Source organism: Bos indicus, chromosome 24, assembly GCF_029378745.1.
Source record: "Bos indicus isolate NIAB-ARS_2022 breed Sahiwal x Tharparkar chromosome 24, NIAB-ARS_B.indTharparkar_mat_pri_1.0, whole genome shotgun sequence".
Lineage (NCBI taxonomy): Eukaryota > Metazoa > Chordata > Mammalia > Artiodactyla > Bovidae > Bos > Bos indicus.
The window spans coordinates 22,634,095-22,657,955 of record NC_091783.1 but is presented as its reverse complement, the minus strand read 5'-3'; the positions used below and the strand labels follow the sequence as shown (position 1 = coordinate 22,657,955).

The 23,861-nt window shown below is 41.3% G+C and overlaps 1 protein-coding gene and 1 long non-coding RNA gene across 22 annotated transcripts in view; one reads left to right on the top strand and one right to left on the bottom strand.

Annotated features, from left to right (window-relative positions):
• DTNA (dystrobrevin alpha) overlaps positions 1-23,861 on the top strand; it is a 451,246-nt gene that overhangs the window by 306,585 nt on the left and 120,800 nt on the right. The gene's annotated exons all lie outside the window — the stretch shown is intronic.
• On the bottom strand, positions 1,454-23,853 carry LOC139179407 (uncharacterized). Its single transcript, XR_011563781.1, has 4 exons — positions 23,736-23,853; positions 23,458-23,600; positions 15,600-15,727; positions 1,454-1,775 (listed from the first exon to the last, which is right to left on the bottom strand). It is a non-coding gene; the product is annotated as an uncharacterized lncRNA (long non-coding RNA).

Below are 23,861 nucleotides of genomic sequence, written 5' to 3'. Positions count from 1 at the left end.
ACTCCAGGCAAGAATACTGGAGTGGGTTGCCATTTCCTTCTCCAGGGGATCTTCCCAACCCAGGGATTGAACCCTGATCTCCTGCATTACAGGCAGATGCTTTAACCTCTGAGCCACCTGTGAATCACTCTATTGTACACTTGTAACATATAATATTATACTGCAACTATATTTCAATTTAAAAAAAAAAAAAGAATTTTTTTTCAGGCAAAAGCTTCTTCTTTCCTTCAAATTTCTCCATAGGCTCTATTTCCCAACTCTGCTTCTTCCCTTTGCCATTCATCTTTGTACCTTGTCACACCCTCCTTCCCCTGCCATAACTAGCACATTTTCTAATAAAACAAGAAGAAATGTGTCCAAAAAATAGGAATCAAAATTTGGCTATTTTATTTTCTAGGAGGACTGGAACAGAATGGAGACTATGATAATATTTCCAATACTCCTTCCTAATCAGCAGTCTTCTCTTTCGCTTCCAGGTATCCTGCTAAATTTCCACAAAATAAATACCCTATATACCATTTACAAACATGTGAAAATGGCCACATCTCTGCCTTTATTTTGAACAAATAACCATCTTCTACTAGAAAATGATTTCCTCGGTCAGCACTGACACAGTTAACGACCCAGATACCCTGTAATGTCAGCAGATCTTTCTTCAGAAATTGCTTTGGAGTCAAGGAAACATGGCCTTAAGTTCACGAACAACAAAAGGCAACAGGGGAAATCAATGAGAAATCTCGAAGTCCTCCTGCTTAATAGTGAGACCAAAAAAGCAAGGAGACGAGAGGATCCTCTCCCCGACACCTGCAGCCGACACTGCACCGTCTTTAGTTCTGGTTACAGTCTGAATTTTCTATCATTCATCTCAATTAAAATTGAATTAAAATTGTGTTTAAAAAAAAAAAGAGGACAAAAGGTATACATTTGCCTCTGGACTTTTACCACCTTTCCTCTAGTAAATGAAACATTTTTTAAAAGTAAAGTTTCCTTCAATCAGATATCATTTAAAGTCAGAACACATGCTTTTCTCTGTAACTTCTCTAAACTTCTTTCAGGATTTCCTGTGAACCAAAAAAATAGAGTTGTCTATTTACTGAAATGTTTCTTTATCACTGCAAAATTAACCCAAGTGAGTGCTATCTATGTCCTAGGTCCTGAATAAACACTCCCCTATGGATGAATGAAAGTGCCCCACTAGACTCACTTCTCACCCGCCAAGTGACTAGTCTTAGGCTGCAGGAATGGCCTGCATTAACAAATGCTAGTATCACACTCATTTTTCTTCAAGCTAGTGTATCAACATGTTCCTTATCCTTGTCTCATATTTTTTGTTGTTGCTTTTTCTTTTGGCTGTGTGGCACATGGGATCTTAGTTCCCCAACCCAGGATCAAACCGGCAGCCCCTGCATTGGCAGCAGAGTCTTAACCACTGGACCACCAGGAAGCCCCTTGCCTCATTTTTAAGTGTGTGGATTTCTGATTGCCTGTGTCAGTTTTTATCTTTGCTTAACAAATGACCACACACTTAGCAACTGAGAACAACCACATTTATAATTACCCAGTTTCTGTAGGTAGAAACCCAACCAGCATGGCTGGACTCTCAGCTCAGAGTCTCATGGGCTGACCTCAAGTGCTGGCTGAATCCGTGGTTCTCATCCTGGGGCTCCAGGTCCTCTTCCAGGATAACTGGCTGTTGGTGGAATTCACATCCTTATGGTTGAAGGACTGAGATCCTCGTTTGTTGCTGACTGTCATATGGGGACAGCTCTCAGTACCTAAAAGCAAGTCACGTTTCTTGCCACGTGGCTCCCCACAACCGTTCAGAGTGTAAATATCTGCTTCTTTATCCATGTTTCTCACTGACTCTCTCCTCTGTGACCAACTAGGGGAAAAAAAAAAAAAACCTCTCTGCTCTTAAAGGACTCATGTGCTAGGTCACGCCCACCCAGATACTCTCTCTATCTCAAGACAACTGATTTGGGACTTCAGTTACATCCGCAGTTACCCAGAGAAGTACCTGGGTTAGTGTTTAATGGAATAACTGGGACTAAGTATCTGTCCTTGACATGCCAGGAACCTTGGGGTGGGGCCAAGCAGGGTATCCTAGGATCCTACCCCACATTGCCCAAAGTTTAAAGAAAAAACACAGGCAAGAGAAATAGCACCCCCTCCAAAAGATATGTGTTTAAAAGAAAAAGATAGGGACTTTCCTGGTGGTCCAGTGGTTATGACTTCACCCTCCAACGCATGGGCTGCTAGTTTGATCCCTTGTTGGGGAGTTAAGATCCCACATGCCTCGTAGCCAAAAACCAAATCATAAAACAGAAACAATACTGCAACGGATTCAATAAAGACTTTTAAAATGGTCCACAGAAAAAATAATTTAAAAAGAAGAGATAGAAGAACTCGCTCCACTCAAAGAGCCAGAAGGAAGAGCAGGAATGTTCACAGGGAAATAAGTGACAGAGGTCAAACCCTCGCAGCAAACGTATCTCTGTATTCTTCCAAATGTGTTTGATATACACTTTCATTCCTGATGTTGAGTCATTCTAGACACTTGTTTAGAATAAAGACAAGTGGATCACACTAGAATACAATGTTCCCCCAAAATTCCCTGTGGGGAAGTCGGGGGTGACAGCAGAACATAAACAAGCCCATTAAAGATGCCCATGCGCCAGGTGATGGAACACTGCTTCGCTCTGGGCATGCTGTACCAATGGCAAAAATGTCTCCCCTTAATCAGGCAAATTTCTGGTAGAGAAAAGCTATGATTTTAAAGCCCTAATGCTTCTGATGTGGGTTTAATTAAGGCTACTTCTTCCCATTAATTGCCTTTAAGCTCTTAAAGACCCAAGGCTTAGGTTACTTGTTAGTATTTTTATTTTTAGAGAATGCTGGAAACTTGGTCTTCTCAAGCTGCTACCACTGCATATACAACCTGTGAAGTAAGCTGACACCTGTAGTCTTGTTTCCAAGCATCTGGATGTAACATCCATCAGCTTCCTTCTCTCCTGCTTCTTCTTTACGCCAGGAAGCTGTGCCAACTAAGCACTTTCACTCTCACAGTTTAGGAAAGAGCATCATCTTAAATGCTACAGTCAGTTGGGAAGGAGTGGTATGTAAGGAGGAATACCTTTCAAGCTTCTCCACCCCCATCTAAAGGAGGCCAGAGAGAGATGCAATGACCTTCCCGTAGTGATCTGCCAGGCTCTGTTCCTGGGAGCCTGCGGTATCAGCCCAGGGCCAATCAGCAGAGTGATGAAGCAATACCCAGGGGGTGTTCTCCCGCAGCCGGCTCCCAGGGTCCCTGGACTCAGGAAACACAGAGGAAACAAAGACAGGAAGACAGGAGTGGAAGAATGACTCCTCCCACATAACCACACCTGTGATTATGCAGGAAAATCCTTCCTGACACCACCTTGATTTCCTCTCAGTGAAGCTTTGTTGGCATTTTGTCACCATTGTTAACAAACATTCAGACATTTATTCATTCATTGAACAAATATGGACTCAGATTTACTGGGCTCCAAGCATCATGCTTGGGCTTCCCTGGTAGTTCAGTGGTAAATAATCCATCTGCAATGCAGGAAATGGAGGGTTCAATCCCTGTGTTGGGAAGATCCCCTGGAGAAGGAAATGGCAACCCACTCCAGTATTTTTGCCTGGAAAATTCCATGAACAGAGGAGCTTGGTGGGCTACGTACATGGGGTCACAAAGAGTAGGACATGACGGAGCACCTAAACAACAACAAGCATTATGTTTAGACCATGGGTGGCGAGGGGAGTCTGGTAATTTTCCTTCGTGTACAAATTTAGTATTAGAATAACCTTAAGTTTAGAATAAATAGGATGTCTATTTATAAACACATTTAAAACCTATTTATAGGACACATCCTATTTATTCAAAGTTTCTGAGTCTGTGGATATCAAATATAGATACACCCTAAAACTTTGCTATTAGGTTGGTGCAAAAGTAATTGCAGTTTTACATTGTTGAACTTTGCCATTTAATTCTGGAATACACTCCTAAATAAGGATGGTTATGTTATACATCATTTTAATGCACATTTCTCACTTTATGTTTTTTGCTAATGACTCATTATTTGTGGCTCAGAGGTTAAAGCGTCTACCTGCAATGCAGGAGACCAGGGTTCGATCCCTGGGTCAGGAAGATTCCCCTGGAGAAGGAAATGGCAACCCACTCCAGTATTCTTGCCTTTAGAATCCCATGCACAGAAGAACCTGGTGGGCTACAGTCCTCGGGGTCGCAAAGAGTCAGACACAACTGAGCGATTTCACTTTCACTTTCATTATTTGCTATTTATTTTAGAATAGGGAAATTATATTAGACAAAAGGCAAATTTGAGCAATTTTCTTATTCAAGTTCAAAATGGATTGTAAAGCAGTGGAGACAACTCACAATATCAACAATGCATTTGGCCCAGGAACTGCTAATGAACATACAGGGAGGTGATGGTCAAGAAGTTTTGCAAAGGAAACAAGAGCTTGAAAATGAGGAGTGCAGTGGCTGGCCATCGAAAGTTGACAATATAACCAACTGAGAGCCATCATCAAAGCTGATTCTCTGATAACTACATGAGAAGTTGACCAAGAACTCAATGTCAACCATTCTATGGTCATTTGAAGCAAACTGGAAATGTGAAAAAGCTTGATAAGTGGGTGCCTCATGACCCGACTGAAAAGTTTTTAAAAAATCATCTTTTGAAGTGTCATCTTCTCTTATTCTATGCAACAACAACAAACCATTTCTCAATCAGTTTGTGATATGTGATGAAAAGTGGATTTTATACTATAGCCAGCAATGGCCAGTTCAGCAGCTGAACCAAGAAGATGCTCCAAAGCACTTTCCAAAGCCAAATTTGCACCCGAAAAAAGTTCATGGTCACTCTTTAGTGGTCTACTACCCGTCTGATCTACTACAGCTTTCTGAATCCCAGTGAAACCATTATATCTGAGAAGTATGCTCAGCAAATCAATGAGATGCACTGAAAACTGCAATACTTGCAGCCAGCATTGGTCAACAGAATGGGCCCAATTCTTCTCCATGACAATGCCCGACTGAACATCACACAACCAACGCTTCAAAAGTTGAACTACTTGAGCAGTGAAGTTTTGCCTCATTCACCATATTTACCTGACCTCTCGCCAACCAACTATCACTTCTTCAAGCATCTCAACAACTTTTTACAGGGAAAATGCTTCCACAACCAGCAGGAAGCAGAAAATGCTTTCCAAGATTTCACTGAATCCTGGAATAAACCAACTACAGGAATAAACCAACTTATTTCTCATTGGCAGAAATGTGTTGGTTGTAATGGTTCCTATTTTGATTAATAAAGATGCGTTTGAGCCTAGTTATAATGATTTAAAATTCACAATCTGAAATTGCAATTACATTTGCACCAACCTAATATAATAAACCTATATCTAGCCTATTGGTCCCCTGAGCAAATTGCTATTTTCTGAAGGGAAAAAAAAAAAAAAAATATATATATATATATATATATATATATAACTTATAAATTTGGTGATTAAAAGAAACCAAGTATATTATAGCTACTGAAATGGATTAAGTCTGTAGCTATTTTTATTCTTTCATGGTGTTGGACTAAGACTTCTGTTTTACCTCCTTTTCCATCAGGAATTGTAAAGTTCTGTTTGATCTGGGTGAGGAGTACATAATACAAGAGATGCTGAGTGGCTTCTCTTGGGAAAATACCAAATAAAATCATATTATTGAGAACTCAATTTCTAACTTCCAAATACTAGCAGAAATTGAAAGTTGCTCAGTCCTGTTCCACTCTTTACAACCTCATGGAGTGTAGCCAACCAAGCTCCTCTGTCAATTGGATTTCCCAGGCAAGAACACTGGAGTGGCTTGCCATTCCCTTCTCCAGAGGATCTTCCCAACCCAGGGATCAAACCTACATCTCCTGCATCACAGGCAGATTCTTTACTGTCTGAGCCACCAAAGAAGCCCAAATATTAGCTGAGTGCCCTGATAAACAAGTCATTGTCCCATAATATGTGTCAAAACTTGTCATCAAGATGCAATCATGAGGACCCCAGGCCTGCTGCAAAGCTGAGAATAGTGACACCAGCCCTCAATTTTTGGCTTCCCAGGTGGTGATAGTGGTGAAGAACCTGCCTGTTATGCAGGAAATATAAGAGACACGGGTTCAGTCCCTTGGTCGGAAGGTCCCCTGGAGGAGGGCATGGCGACCCACTCCAGTATTGCCTGAAGAATCCCATGACAGAGGAGCCTGGCAGGCTACAGTCCATAGGGTCACAAAGAGTCAAAAATGACTGAAGGGACTTAACACGCCCTCAATAGCTTAGTTTCTCAGGAAAATAATGAACTTCGGTGTAAGGTTAAGTACAATTCATTTCAAATTCAACACTGATGATTAAGATAGTGATGTTATATCGTGGAGATTACCTTGAGGAAACTTTGCATGACGGAACAGAATCTACTTAGAAAGTGGTCATAATCATCATTTTGTTCTCATTTATTATTCCGGGGGGGTCCGATCAGTGATGGGTAGGGACTTGATTAGACTTGCTTTAGCGTGTATTTCCCCAGGAAGCAGACTCCACGATAAGACTCGCGTGGAAGCAGTTGGTTTGGAAAGTGAACCCAAAGAAGAAGGAGGAAGGAAAGCGAATAGACAGTGCAGGCACTGCTGAGGAACGTTGTGAAATGTCCGAACTATCCACCGGGGTAAAAAGAAGGAGGCACCAATCCAGCTACTCTGTCCTGTATTGGCCAAGGGTGGCCCACGGGGCGGAGTTAACCCCGCCCCCCCACACCGAGCTTCTGGGTTACACAGTGCGCCTGTCAGGCGAGGTCTGGTATTTGTGCTGAAACTTCCGCTGCTGCTGCTAAGTTGCTTCAGTCGTGTCCGACTCTGTGCCACCCCATAGACCGGGCTCCCCCGTCCCTGGGATTCTCCAGGCAAGAACACTGGAGTGGGTTGCCGTTTCCTTCTCCAATGCTTGAAAGTGAAAAGTGAAAGCGAAGTCGCTCAGTCGTGTCCGACTCTTCGAGACCCCATGGACTTCGAGACCCCATGGCTCCTCCGTCCATGGGATTTTCCAGACAAGAGTACTGGAATGGGTCGCCATTGCCTTCTCCGGGAACTTCGGAGCCTAAGGCAAAGTGCTGCCTGGTTGCAGCTGCACCAAGCTGGTCAAAGTCTGTGTCGTGATGGTCATTCCCGCAGGGGGCTAGAGAAAAAGAAATTGAGCCAATATTTTGAAAAGACACAAAAGAGTAGCGTAAAACATCACTTGTACCTTGGCTCTCTGCTTTACAGCTTTTCTCATCCATATTTTCCATTGATTTTTAAAGATTTTTCTTTTTTAACAACAACAAAAAAGAACCTTCTCATTTCTTGACCTAACTCAGGACACCTATAAGTAATCTGTACTGCTGATGAGCTATCCAGAGCTCTCCTCACCCTAGATGAGAAGCCCTCCTAACCCATCTTCCAAATAACTGGTCATGCACTAGGAAATTGGGTTAGAGCTATTTTTTAAATGGGTGTGTGTGGGGCTGTGTGTGTCACTCAGTTGTTTCTGATTCTGTACGATCTTATGGATTGTCTCCTCTATCCATGGAATTCTCCAGGCAAGAATACTGGAGAGGATTGCCTTTTCCTTCTCCAGTTCTAAATGGGTGAATGAAGTGCATTTTCTGCCTCCCACTCCATTACTGACTCTCATTGTACAAAGACAATTAACTATATATTTAAACAGGACAGAGTGCAAAAAAAAAAAAAAAAGCAGTGGTCCCCAACTAATTTCTGCTTCCCCAGTCCTCCACGTCCCGGTCTGCTTTGTCTATTAGCCTTCATCTTGGCAGAATAAGCAGGTGATGCAGGATCGCTGAGAGCAACAGCCATCAGGGAAAAGTAGAAGACAGTTCCTCAGGCTTACCAGCCCCATGGATGCTCTTTCTCTGGAAATGTGGCTTCTGGCATCTAGTATTCTGGCCACCTGCTCAAATCATAGAATATAAAGAGTAATAAATGTACTGTGAAAACCATGCTTAAGGAATCTCACTGAGCTTTCTTTGAATATTGAAATAAAGGGAGAACTTCTCAGGATTATATGTAGCATCTGGCAAACAGGAGGTGTTCTACCCTATTCCACTCACCAAGCATCATCAACCAGGCTTTTACAAGGTATTATGCAAATTGTTGTTCAGTCTCTCAGTCATGTCTGATTCTGTGACCTCATGGACTGCAGCACGCCAGTCTTCTCTGTCCTTCACCATCTCCCAGAGCTTGCTCAAATTCATGTCCGTTGAGTCGGTGATGCCATCCAACCAGCTTATCCTCTCTTGGCCCCTTCTCCTCCTGCCTTCAATCTTTCCCAGCACCAGGGTCTTTTCTAATGAGTCAGCTCTTTGCATCAGGTGGCCAAAGTATTGGAGCTTTAGCTTCAGCATCAGTCCTTCCAGTGGATATTCAAGGTTGATTTCCTTAGGATTGACTGGTTTAATCTCCTTACAAAGATAACCAAGAAATAGTTGTCCATGTCGTCCAGTTGCTTATAGTTTAGTGCTATGATTCCTCAGCTTTTCTCCCTGTGTATCTTTGCTATGTGCACATTAGCCATTGTCAAAATGTCCATGTAATTTAGAGGCTTTCTTGTTTCTGGTGCTATAAAATTGTAAATTGCTTAAAGTAAATATTTTACCTGATTATAAAAGTGTATACCACTTAATTGTAACAAATGTTCACTGTATACACATGTACTCACAAAAATTCAGAAAATTGTGAAGAAAGTAAATACCTGAAATCTCACTCCCCAGTGATGAACGCTGTAAATATTTTGAAATATATTCTTACATTAATGCACTTTTTTAATGGGTCAGTTCAGTCGCTCAATCATGTCCAACTCTTTGCGACTGTGTGGACTATAGCATGCCAGGCTTCCCTGTCCTTCACCAACTTTCAGAGCTTGCTCAAACTCACGTCCATCGAGTCAGTGGTACCATCCAACCAGCTTATCCTCTGTTGGCCCCTTCTCCTCCTGCCTTCAATCTTTCCCAGCATCAGGGTATTTTCCAGTGAGTCATTTCTTTGCATCAGGTAGCCAAAGTATTGGAGCTTCAGCTTCAGCATCATCCCTTCCTGTGAATATTCAGGACTGATTTCCTTTAGGATTGACTGGCTTGATCTCCTTCCAGTCCAAGGGACTCTCAAGAGTCTTCTCCAACACCACAATTCAAAAGCATCAATTCTTTGGCACTCAGCTTTCTTTGTGGTCCACCTCTCACATCCATACATAACTACTGGAAGCCATAGCTTTGACTAGACGGACCTTTCTCAGCAAAGTAATATCTCTTCTTACTAAATATGGGCTTCCCAGGTGCCTCAGTGGTAAAGAATCCACCTTCAAGCAAGAGATATGGGTTCAATCCCTGGGTCAGGAAGATCCTTTGGAGAAGGAAACAGCAACCCACTCCAGTATTCTTACCTGGGAAATCCCATGGATAGAAGAGTCTGATGGGCTACAGTCCATGGTGTCGCAAAAGAGTCAGACATGACTTAGTGACTAAATGATAACAACAGTCTTTGGGAGAATCTGATGAAACCCAAGGACCCTTTCCTCCCATGACCCTAACCATAAAATTTACTTCATCATTTCCGAGTCTCTCCTCTCCCTTAAAGTCCAATCAAGGGCTCATCCCTATCAAAACCATCAGGAAGTTTGGGGGTTTTGAGCACAAGCCACCTTCTCTCCTTGCATAACCCTGCAATAAATCTTTCTTTGCTCTGAAAAAAAATAAAAAAATAAAAAGTGTCAGGAATAACTGTCCATTAATGACTGCAGAGTGTCATAAATGTTCTAATAGATTGTGAATGTGTCTGGGAGCAAAAAGGGAGAGAGTAATTCCACCTGAAGGTATCAGAAGGGGTTTCCTCGGGGCACATAAGTGCATGACATCTTGAAAGATAGCAGACTGAAGACTATGCCCGATGAAGGGAGAGGGCTGAGTAAAGGCTCATACGAGGAAGCCGGGGCCACATTCCAGAACTGTGGGGCATTCCATATGGCTGAAGCACAGGACTCTTGGAAGAAGCTAGAGACTAGTGGGAGCTGAGGACAAAGATGACAAGACTCAAGTCTGAACTTTGCTTTTCACGCTTAGAAGCTTGAGTTTACCCACTAGACAACAGAGGGTGGCATGAGCAGAACTGAGCCTTATGACATTTCTTAGGACAGGTGGAAAAGGGCAGAGACTGGAGTGAGACAAGTGAGAAGGCATGCTGTAATAATCTAAGTAGAAGGCAATAAAAGCCCAAAATACAGCAGTAGAATGTAGGATATAAAGTAAGGGCACATTGAAGAAACCTATGCAGAGTTATCTAGTGAAATCTAAAATGACTACCCTGAGGGGAGAGAAGGTACTTGGTTCTCTCACTTCTAAGATTATTAAATATATTCTGAGCAAAGTTAATGCTTGCAGTGAGAAATTAGTTATTGTTCGGATCCTTCTTTTCATTTACCTCCTCATTATTTTTACAATCCTTGGTACAATACTTTGAAAAATAATAGGCTTAATAAATGCCTGTTCAAATGAACTTAGTTAAATTTAATTTACAGTATGACATCTATTAGGCCAATGATTATTATACCTCATTTTAAATAATGCTGCAAGTCTACAAACACAATTTAAGGAAAACTGAATACTTTTTCCTAATAGATAATTTATTTTATACCAAAAATATATTGTGGGCCTTTCCCTACTGCTCTGTTATATCATCCACCTTCAGATCAGATCAGATCAGATCAGCCGCTCAGTCGTGTCCAACTCTTTGCGACCCCATGAATCACAGCACGCCAGGCCTCCCTGTCCATCACCAACTCCCGGAGTTCACTCAGACTCATGTCCATCGAGTCAGTAATGCCATCCAGCCATCTCATCCTCTGTCGTCCCCTTCTCCTCCTGCCCCCAATCCCTCCCAGCATCAGAGTCTTTTCCAATGAGTCAACCCTTCGCATGAGGTGGCCAAAGTACTGGAGTTTCAGCTTTAGCATCATTCCTTCCAAAGAAATCCCAGGGCTGATCTCCTTCAGAATGGACTGGTTGGATCTCCTTGCAGTCCAAGGGACTCTCAACAGTCTTCTCCAACACCACAGTTCAAAAGCATCAATTCTTCGGCGCTCAGCCTTCTTCACAGTCCAACTCTCACATCCGTACATGACCAGAGGAAAAACCATAGCCTTGACTAGACGGACCTTTGTTGGCAAAGTAATGTCTCTGCTTTTCAATATGCTATCTAGGTTGGTCATAACTTTCCTTTCAAGGAGTAAGCGTCCTTTAATTTCATGGCTGCAGTCACCATCTGCAGTGATTTTGGAGCCCAGAAAAATAAAGTCTGACACTGTTTCCACTGTTTCCCCATCTATTTCCCATGAAGTGATGAGACCAGATGCCATGATCTTTGTTTTCTGAATGTTGAGCTTAAAGCCAACTTTTTCACTCTCCACTTTCACCTTCATCAAGAGGCTTTTGAGTTCCTCTTCACTTTCGCCATAAGGGTGGTGTCATCTGCATCAGGAAATTAAAATGAAATTAAAATGTTATGTTTGTAAGAAATAATGGTTCTCCCCAAGGATCCTTAACAAAGAGAATGATCTTGGTGATAAAAGCATGTGTTGGGAGCCAGGAAGGGGTTGAGTTTGGAAGCATAAAATATTTGGTGAGCTACTCAGGTATTGTTTAGATTCATATTTTAGAAAGGTATGTAGCTCATGGCTCACTAATGGAGATCAAGTCTGAAAATTGTCTTTTACTAACATTTTCTTTCTGAACTCAGTGTTTGAGTAATGTGAGTGATGGTTAATATGTTCAATGTAATCACATCAAAACATATTTGTTGACCTTGGCAAAGCATACTACTTAGCTGAGTTCCTCCCTAACAACTTTTTAAACACTGTCTGTCATTATCAAAGACCTAAATAAAGGCATACAAATAAATTATTTACTTGAAAAATGTTAACTGGCTGATTTGCACATGGCTTTCTCCACCTTAGTGTTCCTGGGATTCCCATGATACTTTAAAATGAATTCATCTGACTCAAATAAGCATCAATTTCCTCTTCTTTCTGTCTCTCATCTAACTCCATCCTTTAACTCTTGCTCCATGGCAGTGGTTCTCAAGCTTCCTTGACTTTCAAAATAACCTTAGGAGCTGCTTAAACATGGGTGTAGGTGCCCTGGCCATGCTCCAGGCCTGTGGAATCAAAGAACACACTTGAGACCCACTCACTGGGTCTAAAGATCACCTCTGGTTTTCGCTGCTGTACTGGTTGGCTATAGCTAGGGATCTGAATTAGCTGACATGGTAGTTGGAAAGTGACTCAGCATTAAACTTTGCAGGATACATTCTCAGTCTCTCCATTTACTAACTAAAAATTAGAGAAGTCTTATACACTGGGCAAGAGAAAATGTTACAAAGGAATAGACCCTGCTTTCCAGTAAACCCCAGCACAAACTCCGCTGACCCAGTCAGGTCAACACAAGATCCAGTTACACCAGTTCACTCAGTGCTCTCTGCCACTGGTCCCTTGCTGATTTTCTTCCTGGGGTATGTCCCCCTCTTCCCCACAACCTCATCTCCATGTATTCATATACTGCTGTGATTTAGAAACCAGCTTGAGCCCTATTTCCTCCTCCTCTAAAACTTTTCCAAAGTCTCCAGTCCACAGTAGCATCCCAGTATGTTGACTTCTAGTAGTGTTTTTTTTTTTAATCTGCTGTATGAATATAGACTTTTGATAACATAGTGTCTCTTATGGAGCTTCAGTTAGGCCTTCTGAATGTGTCTCTCCCATGGGAATTACAAGCTCTTTTATGGCCAGAGTCTCATTGTGTTAAATCACCAGTCACATTAAACATGTGATGTGTTGTAGAATCTTTAAAGTTTCCAGTTGGGTCTAACTTCTTTTAAAAATACTGTTGTTGTTCTTCAGTCACTAAATCACGTCTGACTCTTTGCAACTCCGTAGACAGTAGCACACCAGCCTCCTCTGTCCTCCACTGTCTCTCGGGCTTTGCTCAAATTCATGTCCGTTGAGTCAGTGATGCCATCCTAACATCTCATCCTCTGTCACCCCTTCTCTTTTTGCCTTCAATATTTCACAGCACCAGGGTCTTTTCCAGTCAGTTGGCTTTTCGCATCAGGTGGCCAAAGTATTGGAGTTTCAGCTTCAGCAACAGTCCTTGCAATGAGTATTCGGGGTTGTTTTCCTTTAGGATTGACTGGTTTGATCTCCTTACAGTCCAATGAACTCTCAAGAGTCTTCTCTATGGATTCTCATTTCTTGCTTTGTTTTCCAACTCTGTTTGTATAAGCATATGGCAGTCTTTCTCCATATGTCAATGCCGGCACATACAATAGATGTATGGTACATAGTGATACATTGAAATTTTTTCTCATGAGCTGATGCTCTCTTAATTTCAATGTAAATATTTGATCTGAAAGTGAACTAAACTAGTCATCACTGTGATACAGTCTCCCATGGGTTTTTATAACATCATATCAGTTAAGAGGAAAACAAACATGAAATTATAGTGGGGAAAATGTTTGTATTAAGGGACAAATAACTTTATAACTGACAGAGTGGAGCAAAGAATTGAAAGAATTTGGAGAGGATTTTTATAATTCCATCTGAATGTGACTGCAAATCTTAATGCCTCTTTTCTCTCAAAAATAAGAGTAATGCCTATATATAGATATATAGTGCTTTACATTTTTACTGTTTTCCGTCTTTGTTATTCTCAGGACTTACAAGGTAAGAAAGGTGAATATTATTATTCTTATTGTACAAATGAAGAATGACTTGATTCCAAATCTACTAGGTCCCATTTTTTTCATTATAAGAAAAAAATAGATGTTGTTTTATACTACCTACAAGTTCTATATGATCAAGGACTTGCCTGTCTTGTTCACCCTAATTCTAGAACACAGAACAGAGCTGCCACATAATAAGGGCTGAATAAATAATGTATGAATGTATGAATGAAGTTTTATTCTCTGCAGTAGAAGGCTAAGGAAGAAGGCTCATCAGTGGCTTGGGGCCCTGAGTTTGAAGAAGACCCTGAAGTCATTCCTGGCACTTGCAAGGGGATATGTTTCTTTCCTCACCTCCTCACACCCCACCCCTCTGGCAGCCTCACTCACACACGAAACTCCTTAAAAGCATTTTTACTTAAAGTCTACTTGGCATTTCAAACCCTGAATGCAACATGCCATTTGATAGCTACAGAGGAAAAAGACGATGCAAACTCATGTGTGTGCGTGTTTCAGTGCTAAGGGAATCAGAATTTATTGGACAACTAAAAGAATTAATCTGCATAATTAGCTTTTCTACAAGCATATTCTCAGGATCTGCTGTATGAATGAACACAATTTGGCACTCCAAACCCACAATATAAACTAGGCAGAAATACCACCTGAACTTGGTGCTCATAATTGTGAGAGTGTGATTACAAGGGGAAATTCATGCTGGGAATTTTCCTGAAGGTCAGGAAATTTAGGTCCAGGGAGGGGAGAGTTGGATGAATTTTCAGCAGACAACCGATCTCTTTTGCAGTGGGATTGTATGAGTAAATTAACAGTGGAACCCTCCCTGTTTTCACCTGCATGTCTCAAAGGTGGAAAAACAAGTCATAACAAAGCCTCAGATAACAGTCACTATCACTTTAAGTATCGGTGGCAAGGGTGCTTGGGGGTTGAGAGAGCATGTGTATTGGTGTGCACACATATACACACACACTGTCTATACACTGGAGGATATATGTATGCTCCCAATGGCATATCAACAGATTATATTCAATTCCCAGCCTGCAATTTCCTTTTCTCCTAATTAAGAAAGCACAGCATAATGCAATGAGTGACCTTCTTGTAGATATAAATCTCTAACCTTTCTAAAACAGTGCATGAACTTAAAGGAAAACACACAATATAAAAGTTGTGAGTGTAAATTTTATTCAGGGTTTTAACTGAGGACTATAGTCCAGGACACAGGTCTGAGGAATTGCTCCAAAAATATAGTATGGATATGTATTATATATCCACATAACCATATATTAAATATTTTGTTGTTTCTTAGTCACTCAGTCGTGTCTGACTCTTTTGCAACTTCATGGACTATAGCCCACTAGGCTCCTCTGTCCATGGGATTTTCTGGGCGAGACTACTGGAGTGGTTTGCCAGTTCCTCCTCCAGGGGTTCTTCCCCATCCAGGGATCAAGCCCTAGTCTCCGAGTCTCTTGTATTACAGGTGAATTCTTTACTGCTGAGCCACTGGGGAAACCCATATGAATATATATTAATTCATATATTGTGTATTACATATTATTCATATATATGTGAATTTTTTGCTGAAAAATACATGATGTCAAGCATACACCTGGGAAAAGATTACCATTAGTCACATGAAACAGATATCTCAAGTTATGATTTCAGTGTTTTTCTGTGGATGGGAAGGTGCAAGAATCTTGGGTCATTGAAATTCTTGCTGAGATACGCATCTTGACTACCTAGGTGCCCACTTACCCAAAACACAGAATGCCTTATCTTGTATTTGATGCTGCAGGGCATATTGTCAGTGGCTGATTCCAACGGGTTGTGACTTAATCCTCGTAAAACCGGATGATGAGTAGCAGACGTTCTTTGTTCTCTTTCTGTTCACAGACATAATTATAGAAATCATTCTTAAGCTGCATGAACTAATTGATAGTTTCCAGCTTCTTGTAACATACCTCACACCCATTAGAACTTAGGAGGCTTTCTTGATGCCAAAAGACTGAGAAGTAGAGACTGAGAGCCAACTTCTCCTCCTTTAACATGAATAAAAACTGCTTGGGGAGGTTGTCACAATGCAGATTCTGATTCTCTAGTCCTGAGGTGGGGACCTGAGGGTCTGCATTTCTAACCAGCCTAGTGTCTTGCAACTCCTGGGTCCGCATCCCCCGGGAGCTATTTTACAGATTTGTAGGTGAGTCCAGTGTGCAGGCCCCATCAGAACCACCACTCCAAACTGACTGAGGTGTCACTAGGAAATGATGGTTATTGACCTTCCCTTGCTGCAAGGCCTTTGAGAGCCTTCTAAAGGTTTATCAGTCAGTGATCATCAGAATCACCCGGAGAGCTTTATCAAAATCTTTTCCCATCCTCCTAAGTTTTGGAATCAGTAAGTGGTAGAATCTGAGCTTGGGAATTTTGAGATTTATTTCATGAGCTGTCTCTTGATTTTCCTATCCTTGATGTACCCTCTCATATTTTACCCTGTTTATACGATTCTCTTTATGCTAATCAACTTTATGACATCGGTTATTTCTGTCTAGACCCAGGTTCAATCCCTAAGTTGAGAAGATCTACTGCAGAAGGAAATGGCAATCCACTCTAGTATTCTTGCCTATAGAATTTCATGGACAGAGGAGCCTGGGAGGGCTACAGTCCATGGGGTCACAAAGAGTTGGACACGACTCAGCAACTAAGCAGCAAAATTGAAACTTTCCATTTATTTATAAAGACAAACTGTGAGGATTTAATATAAATGTATGAAATTAACATATATTATTTTTAAGATTCTGTGAAGTACTAAATACTCCTTTTAAGAATACATTTTGTTTATTCTTGACATGGTTAATGTTAAATAAATAATTTCACTTTGCAAACTGATGCCTTATCTAGGATGTTAGCATAAAATGTACACAGTTATATAGATGAGGAAACCCCACTTCTAATCACTTGTGTAATAGCAGGTGCTCTGTGATGGACAGTTGACGCTTGATGGGTATTTAATAAAGTGTGCACAGTGCCATCTAGTGTCGTATAGTCATCACTGCATGACTTAAATAAATTCCTCATTTTCTAAAATGATTTGACAGCTCAACCATAAGTAGCATATTTATACAACTGCAGACCTTTAAAGGGGGTTCCCAGGTGGCTCAGTGCTAAAGAATCTGCCTGCCAATGCAGGAGGCGCTGGAGACACAGGTTTGATCCCTGGGTCGGGAAGATCCCCTGGAGGAGGGCATGGCAACCGACTCCAGTATTCTTGCCTGGGAAATCCCATGGACAGAGGAGCCTGGAGGGCTACAGTCCATGCAGTCAAAGAGAGTCAAACATGACTGAGCGGCTGAGCAGGAGCACAAGAAGACCTTTGAAACAGAGCCTCTTGCTAACTTCCTAATGACTGTCAACTTAGCACATTTCTTAATGTTCTTATTTAATTAAGCAAAAGGCTTGTGATACTTATCTTTTTTTCAATAATAATTAACAGATATTGAATGCTTATTATGCACTAAGCACTATGTGAAGTGCTTTACATGGGTTATCTTATTTGTTTCCCACAATGACCCACATTTTACAGATAAGGAAATTGAAGCTTAAGGACATTAAGTGACTTGCTCAAGGTGTAATAGATAGCCGGTATAAAAGTCTGACAGAAACCCAGCCAACTGCCCAGGTACCTGTACCACTCTGCACTGTGATCCGAACCTCTTAAAGTAGTTACCGATAAGTTTCCAAAAAACCTGTATGAAGAAGGCCTTTATGTATGAAAGAGACCTCACAAGGTCTCTAATTATAGTGAAATCAATTCAAACTCCACTAACTCAGAATATATGACAACCAAACTGAAAAGCTGCCTGCTTTTGTGGATGAGCTGTGTGGTTTGTGCTTCTTTTATGTCACCTACATGGTGGTGGTGGTTTAGTTGCTAAGTGGTGTCTGACTCTTGCAACCTCATGGACTGTAGGTCCCTAGGCTCCTCTGTCCATGGAATTCTCCAGGCAAGAATACTGGAGTGCGTTGCCATTTCCTTCACCAGGGCATCTTTCTGACCCAGAGATGAAACCCATGTCTCCTGCATCATAGGCAGATTCTTTTCCGCTGAGCCATGAGGGAAGCCATCACCTACATAATGTATGCCAAAAATTATCTGTTAATTAGTTTACCGATTTTGGAGTACTGGGCTAAAACTTAGGTTTTTTTAGGAACTTTAGGAAATTTTCTAAATTAATAATAGGATATTACAGCTGCAGATCAGAAGTTGTTTAACACTAATAGTTATCATTTGTTAAGTATCTATTATGTGCCAAGCCCTGTGGTCAGCCGTTTGTATACCTTTTCTCTTTTATCCTCACCACAACTCCCTCTGAGTGGTATTAGTTTCCTCATTTCTAAAAAAGGAATAATAAAATGTATGTGTGCATGCTAAATCGCTTCAGTTGTGTCTGACTCTTTGCTACCCTAAGGACTGTAGCCTGCTAGTCTCCTCTGTCCATGGGATTCTCCAGGCAAGAATACTGGAGTGAGTTGCTATGCCCTTCTCCAGGGGATCTTCCCAACCCAGGGATCAAACCCACATCTCTTGCATCTCCTGCATTGGCAGGTGGGTTCTTTACCACTAGCGCCACCTATGTAAAGCCCAATAAAATGTATTGAGGTGAAATAACTTGCTCACAGTTTTACAGTTGTTAGTGGAGCCAGGAGTAAAACCTGTCTTTGTGATGGCAAAATCTGTATCCTTTCCACTCTGCTACTCCTAGAAAATAAGTACAGATAACAAGCATGATTACAGTCTTTCTGTGGACTGCCACCCCCTGTGCAAAAATGCCAGAGTGCCTTACTTGGATAAAACAGTAGGTTCTAGCGACTTCCACATGCATGCCTGTCCATCTTCGTTCCCTTCTTTCCTCATTGTCAGAAATGATATTTTGAAGCTGCATTACTGATCATGTCACTGTGCTGTTTAAAACCCATGTCTCAGCATCCAGACCAGAATCATTATTGCAGCTATAGTGCTCCTCTACCTTATCTTGTTCCAGTTGCCTCTTCATGACCATATAGTAATCTAGTTTGTGCCTGGCACCCTGTCTGTCACAGTAAGTCATGATGTTTGATTATCTGTGCCGTCATGAGGCAGGTCTGTATCCCCGCCAGACTGTTAGCCCCTGAGGCAGGAACCGCATCTTTATAGCTTGCCATCGAGTCCCCAAGACCTGCCACAGTGCTGGGCACATCATTATGAAAACTAGCTTTCTTTCAGTCACATGTAACTAGCCTCACATTCAGAATTAGCATTTTATTTTTCCTTATTTAGTGACCTTAAATGTGTGAAAAACACAAATATGAAGCATTTTTTTTATTGAAAGATAATTGCTTTACAGAATTTTGTTGTTTTCTGTCAAACCTCAACATGAATCAGCCATAGGTATGCATAGATCCCCTCCCTTTTGAACCTCCCTCCCATGTTCCTCCCCATCCTACCTCTCTAGGCTGATACAGAGCCCCTGTTTGGGTTTCCTGAGCCATACAGCAAATTCCCATTGGCTATCTGTTTTACATATGGTAATATAAGTTTCCATGTGGAACATATTTATTTTTAATAACTTTCACATGATTTCTAAATGTTTTCTCTATAATTATAGGATGCTGTTATTTCCTATGTTATATTCCCTATTCCAAGTGTTTTCAGGCATCATCCCATTTTACCTTCATAGTAATCATCGGAGGGGAAGTACTATTATCAGCCCGACTTTTCTAAGAGAAGATTCAAGGAAGTCAAGTAATTTGACTGATGCTGTACCTAAGATTGGGGCTTCCCCAGTGGCTCAGCGGTAAAGAATCCATTTGCAATGCAGGAGCCACAGGAAATGTGATCCCTGGGTCAGGAAGATCCCCTGGAGGAGGGCATGGCAACCCACTCCACTATTCTTGCCTGAAGAATCCCATGGACAGAGGAGCCTGGTGGGCTACAGTTCATAGAGTCACAAGAAGTCGGATACGACTGAAGAGACTGAGCAGGCATGCATACCTAAGATTCAATCCAATGCTTGTATGATTCTTCATGTTGATATTTCATGATTACACCTATCACATCTTTAGCAATCAAATGCGTCCATAGCCTGTTTCTCTATTATCATTTCCTTGTCATTCACTCAGCCAACAGATATTCATTAAGCTCCTATAATTTATGAGGCCCTGTGACAGTGCTTGGGATATGAATGGTTATCACAACAGGCTGTCTTTTTCTGTGGCATGGACAATGCAGAGAGGGAAACAGGTGACCAACTTATCTGTACATAGAGTCCACTAAATACTGTGGTGGGAAAGAACAGTGCTCACCATACGGCATGTATGGTGAGTACAAAACCTGGAGGCAGGGATCCAGAAAGACATCCTTGAGGAAGCGGTATTGACACTGAGTTATGGTGGATGAAACATAGATGAGAAGTAAATGAGGCCAGATCAGAAACAACTTTGCAAGACATGTTGAAGAGTTTGGATTTCAAATGAATGGGAAGTTTACTAAAGGAGTTCCAGCATCATACAAGTGCCGTGTCAGATTTGCAGTTCAGCAATATCACTCTGACTCCAGTGTATAGCAAGGGTTGGGATGGAGAAAGAATAAAGACAAAAGAACTGACTTAACCAGTGAGAGCTAGTGGTCACAGGAGTGGATGAGGGAGTTGCGTGATGGGGATAAGGGTCCATGAAAACAGAGGCATTAAAGTGACATTGATGAGATAGTTTCATAGGACTTGGTCACTGAGAGCATGTATGATATGGGACCCATGGATGAAAGGCAGGTTCTCACAGGGGCAAGAGTTAGTGCCATTCACTAGAGAAGGGAACCCCAGAGGAAATGGGTTTGGAAGAGAAAAGATAGGCTGGACATGCAAAGGCTCAATTGCCTGAAGAACCTCCCTTTGGTCTGTTGGTCACTCTCATGCATCTGTGTTCTTCCACTTCTGGGAATCCTAGAGCCTTCATCTGCCCCGACAGAGTCTCCCCAGGAGAGACCTCGGTATGTAGACTATGCCTCCACCAGCTGCCATTTCTCTTTCTTGCCTTGTAGCCATCTCCTTCCTATGCTCAAGTTCAGAGTCCATATTCCTCTTCTCTGATGCCTGTTTCTTGTGATCCATAGCCAGGATCTGGATCAGAATGGCTCAGTAGCCCACTCCTTATGGTTACCTGGGCACACACAAGAGCCAGGACAATGGGCCAGATCTCATCATCATGGCTCTCTTTGTATCCTGTACCGGATATCCCCAAGGACTAGAGTCAGAGGGTTTGTAGATCAAATGTATAGGGAATAATTATAGGAATCCCATCTATTTCCCTCAAGAAATTTAATTAATAAATAAGTTCAACTTATAATGCCATCTCCCTAGGAGTACCTTGCTTGCTAAATTGAAAAATTGAATCCATAACATTAAGAAATATAAATAATGTCCTTGTTGTGTGATAAAGAATGTTGCAAATTTGGAATCACAGAAATCTGAATTTATCCAAATCTAAGAAATATTTAAGGAATTCAGTTGGAAAGTGATTTGTGTTCCTCTGTTACAAACCAGAGATTGGCCAAAAAGATTTTCTTTTTCTTTTGCCATGACTCACATTATTCATTTGTTCATGTAGAATGTGTTGTCTCTATGTACCAGGTACTACCACTTTTGATTTCAAGCATTTTTTCCATTTAATGAACACCATCTCCACTTTGGGCTTCCGTGGTGGCTCACTGGAAAAGAATTTGCCTTCCAAGGCAGGAGACGCGGGTTCTATCCCTATGTCAGGAAGATCGCCTGGAGAAGGAAATGGCAGCTCACTCCAGTATTCTTGCCTAGGAAATCCCATGGACAGAGGAGACTGGCATACTACAGTTCATGGGGTTGAAAAAAGAGTCAGACATGACTTAGCAACTAAACAGCAACAGCCCCCACTTTACAGATGAGGAAAGTGAGGCTCTGAGTCAAGGCTTAAAGGGTATGCACTTGTAGAAGAATAGCCAGATTTGGACCTAGGTCTTTGGACTCCAAGTCAAGCGTTTATTTCAACTTCAAGTCCAGGAGCTTGATAGATGTTAGTTTTGTTTTTCAAATACAGTGTCAGAAGTGAGCAAAGAGATAAGAGACTAAAACTTGAAAGTTGTTAGTGGAAAAGCATATGTGGCATGTACAGTTCTGAGGAATGAAAACATAAGTGTATATTAGGCTGGCCAGAAAAGTTCGTTTGGGTTTTTCCATAAGATCTTATTGCAAAAATCAAACAAACTTTTTGGTCAACCCAATACTTCATTGAGAAAGACAACATATTTTTCAAACACCAAAGTGTAAAGAAACGTGAACCTTAAACTTGATGAAGATGTAGAGAATCTAGAATTCTCACACTCCTGATGGGAGTGTAAAACAGTACAACTAGTTTAAGAAACGCTTTGGAAGTTTCATAATGAAACATACACCTCCCATACGAGCTAGTCACTTTCGTTTCTACATATTTACCAGAGAAATGGAAGTGTATGTCTATACAAAGTTTTGTACATGATTGTTCATAGCAGTTTTATTCATAATAACCAATAACTGGAACCACCCAAATGTCTACCAGCAGGGAAGTTGATAACCAACTTGTGGTATAGCTATTTAATAGGATACCATGCAGCAATAAAAAAGAAGAAACTATTGTCATGCAACAACATAGATAATTCTCAAGGTCGTCACAGTAAAAGGATACAAACAAAAAAAGTACATATTGTATGATTCCAGCCATATAGTATTCTAGAAAATCGTGATAGAAAACAGATCTTTGGTTTCCCAGGATGAAGTGGTAGGAGGGATGAGAATCTGCATAAGGAGACCTCGGGGGGCGGGGGGCGGTGATACACGTGTCGGTTTCTCTTAACTGTGGTGATGGTTTCTGGGACCATCATAACAAGACTTCGGGGTGAACAGGGAAGACATAGAAATGGATTTCTTGACTATCCTAGCAAAAGTAACCATGAATTGAGTTACATGAGCTTGCTATCAGTGGCATCAAGAAACTATTCTTGACCTTTAAGTGATTTGTGTCTTAGTTCTACTGCTTCATTGAAGAGGTAACTTTTCCTTTTTCCCCTGCCTATCTTCCTGCCTACTTTAACTTTTCCTTTTTTCTTATTTCAAACCTTAGATGACTGAAAATATGTAAAGAAATGAAAATATTTTAAATGCTCAAATGCACTTTTGATAGCCTTTCAACACTGGAATATGTGTCGGTTTTCTCTTTTCTTTGTAAGGGGTCAGGATGTACAAGTGGGAAAATGCTTTAAAGCCAGATAGCCTTGTTAATTTTAATCACAAGTACTATATACTTCAAAGTTGCTAAGAAACTGGATCTTAAAAGTTCTCGCCACAAAAAAAGAAATGAAAATCATGGGACCCAGTGTGTTAGCTAACGGTATGGTGGCAATCATCTTGTGGTATAGTGAAGTGAAGTCGCTCAGTCGTATCCAACTCTTTGCAGCCCCATGGACTGTAGCCTACCAGGCTTCTCTGTCCATGGGATTTTCCAGGCAAGACACTGGAGTGGGTTGCCAATGTGTCAAATCAATATAAAAATTATCAAATCAGCACTTGAAACTTACCCAGTGTTATATAGCAATTCTATCTCAATGTTTTAAAAAGCCAGATAGGCCTGGATACAAATGCCAGGTGACTTCCCTTGGACGTTGGTGTTCGTCAGTTAACTTTCTTGATCCTCAGGTTCTTCACATTGTATTTCAAAGATCTATTATGAAGAATAACAGATTATTAAGAAGAATACTGTGATGTTCAGAAATAGTCCTCTCCTGTGATGTTCATGAAATTATTGGTTTGCTGTTATACGTTGCACATCAGCTCTTTGAGATCCTGCGCTATGTACCTTTCTCTGCTAGTGTCAACCCCCGCAGCGGTGGAACACGTACGGAAGCCTGCGAGGCACCTTGTCAAAACAGGACGAATGGCACGTGTGAAATAATGAATTGCCTTTCCATGCACTCTGGGCTGA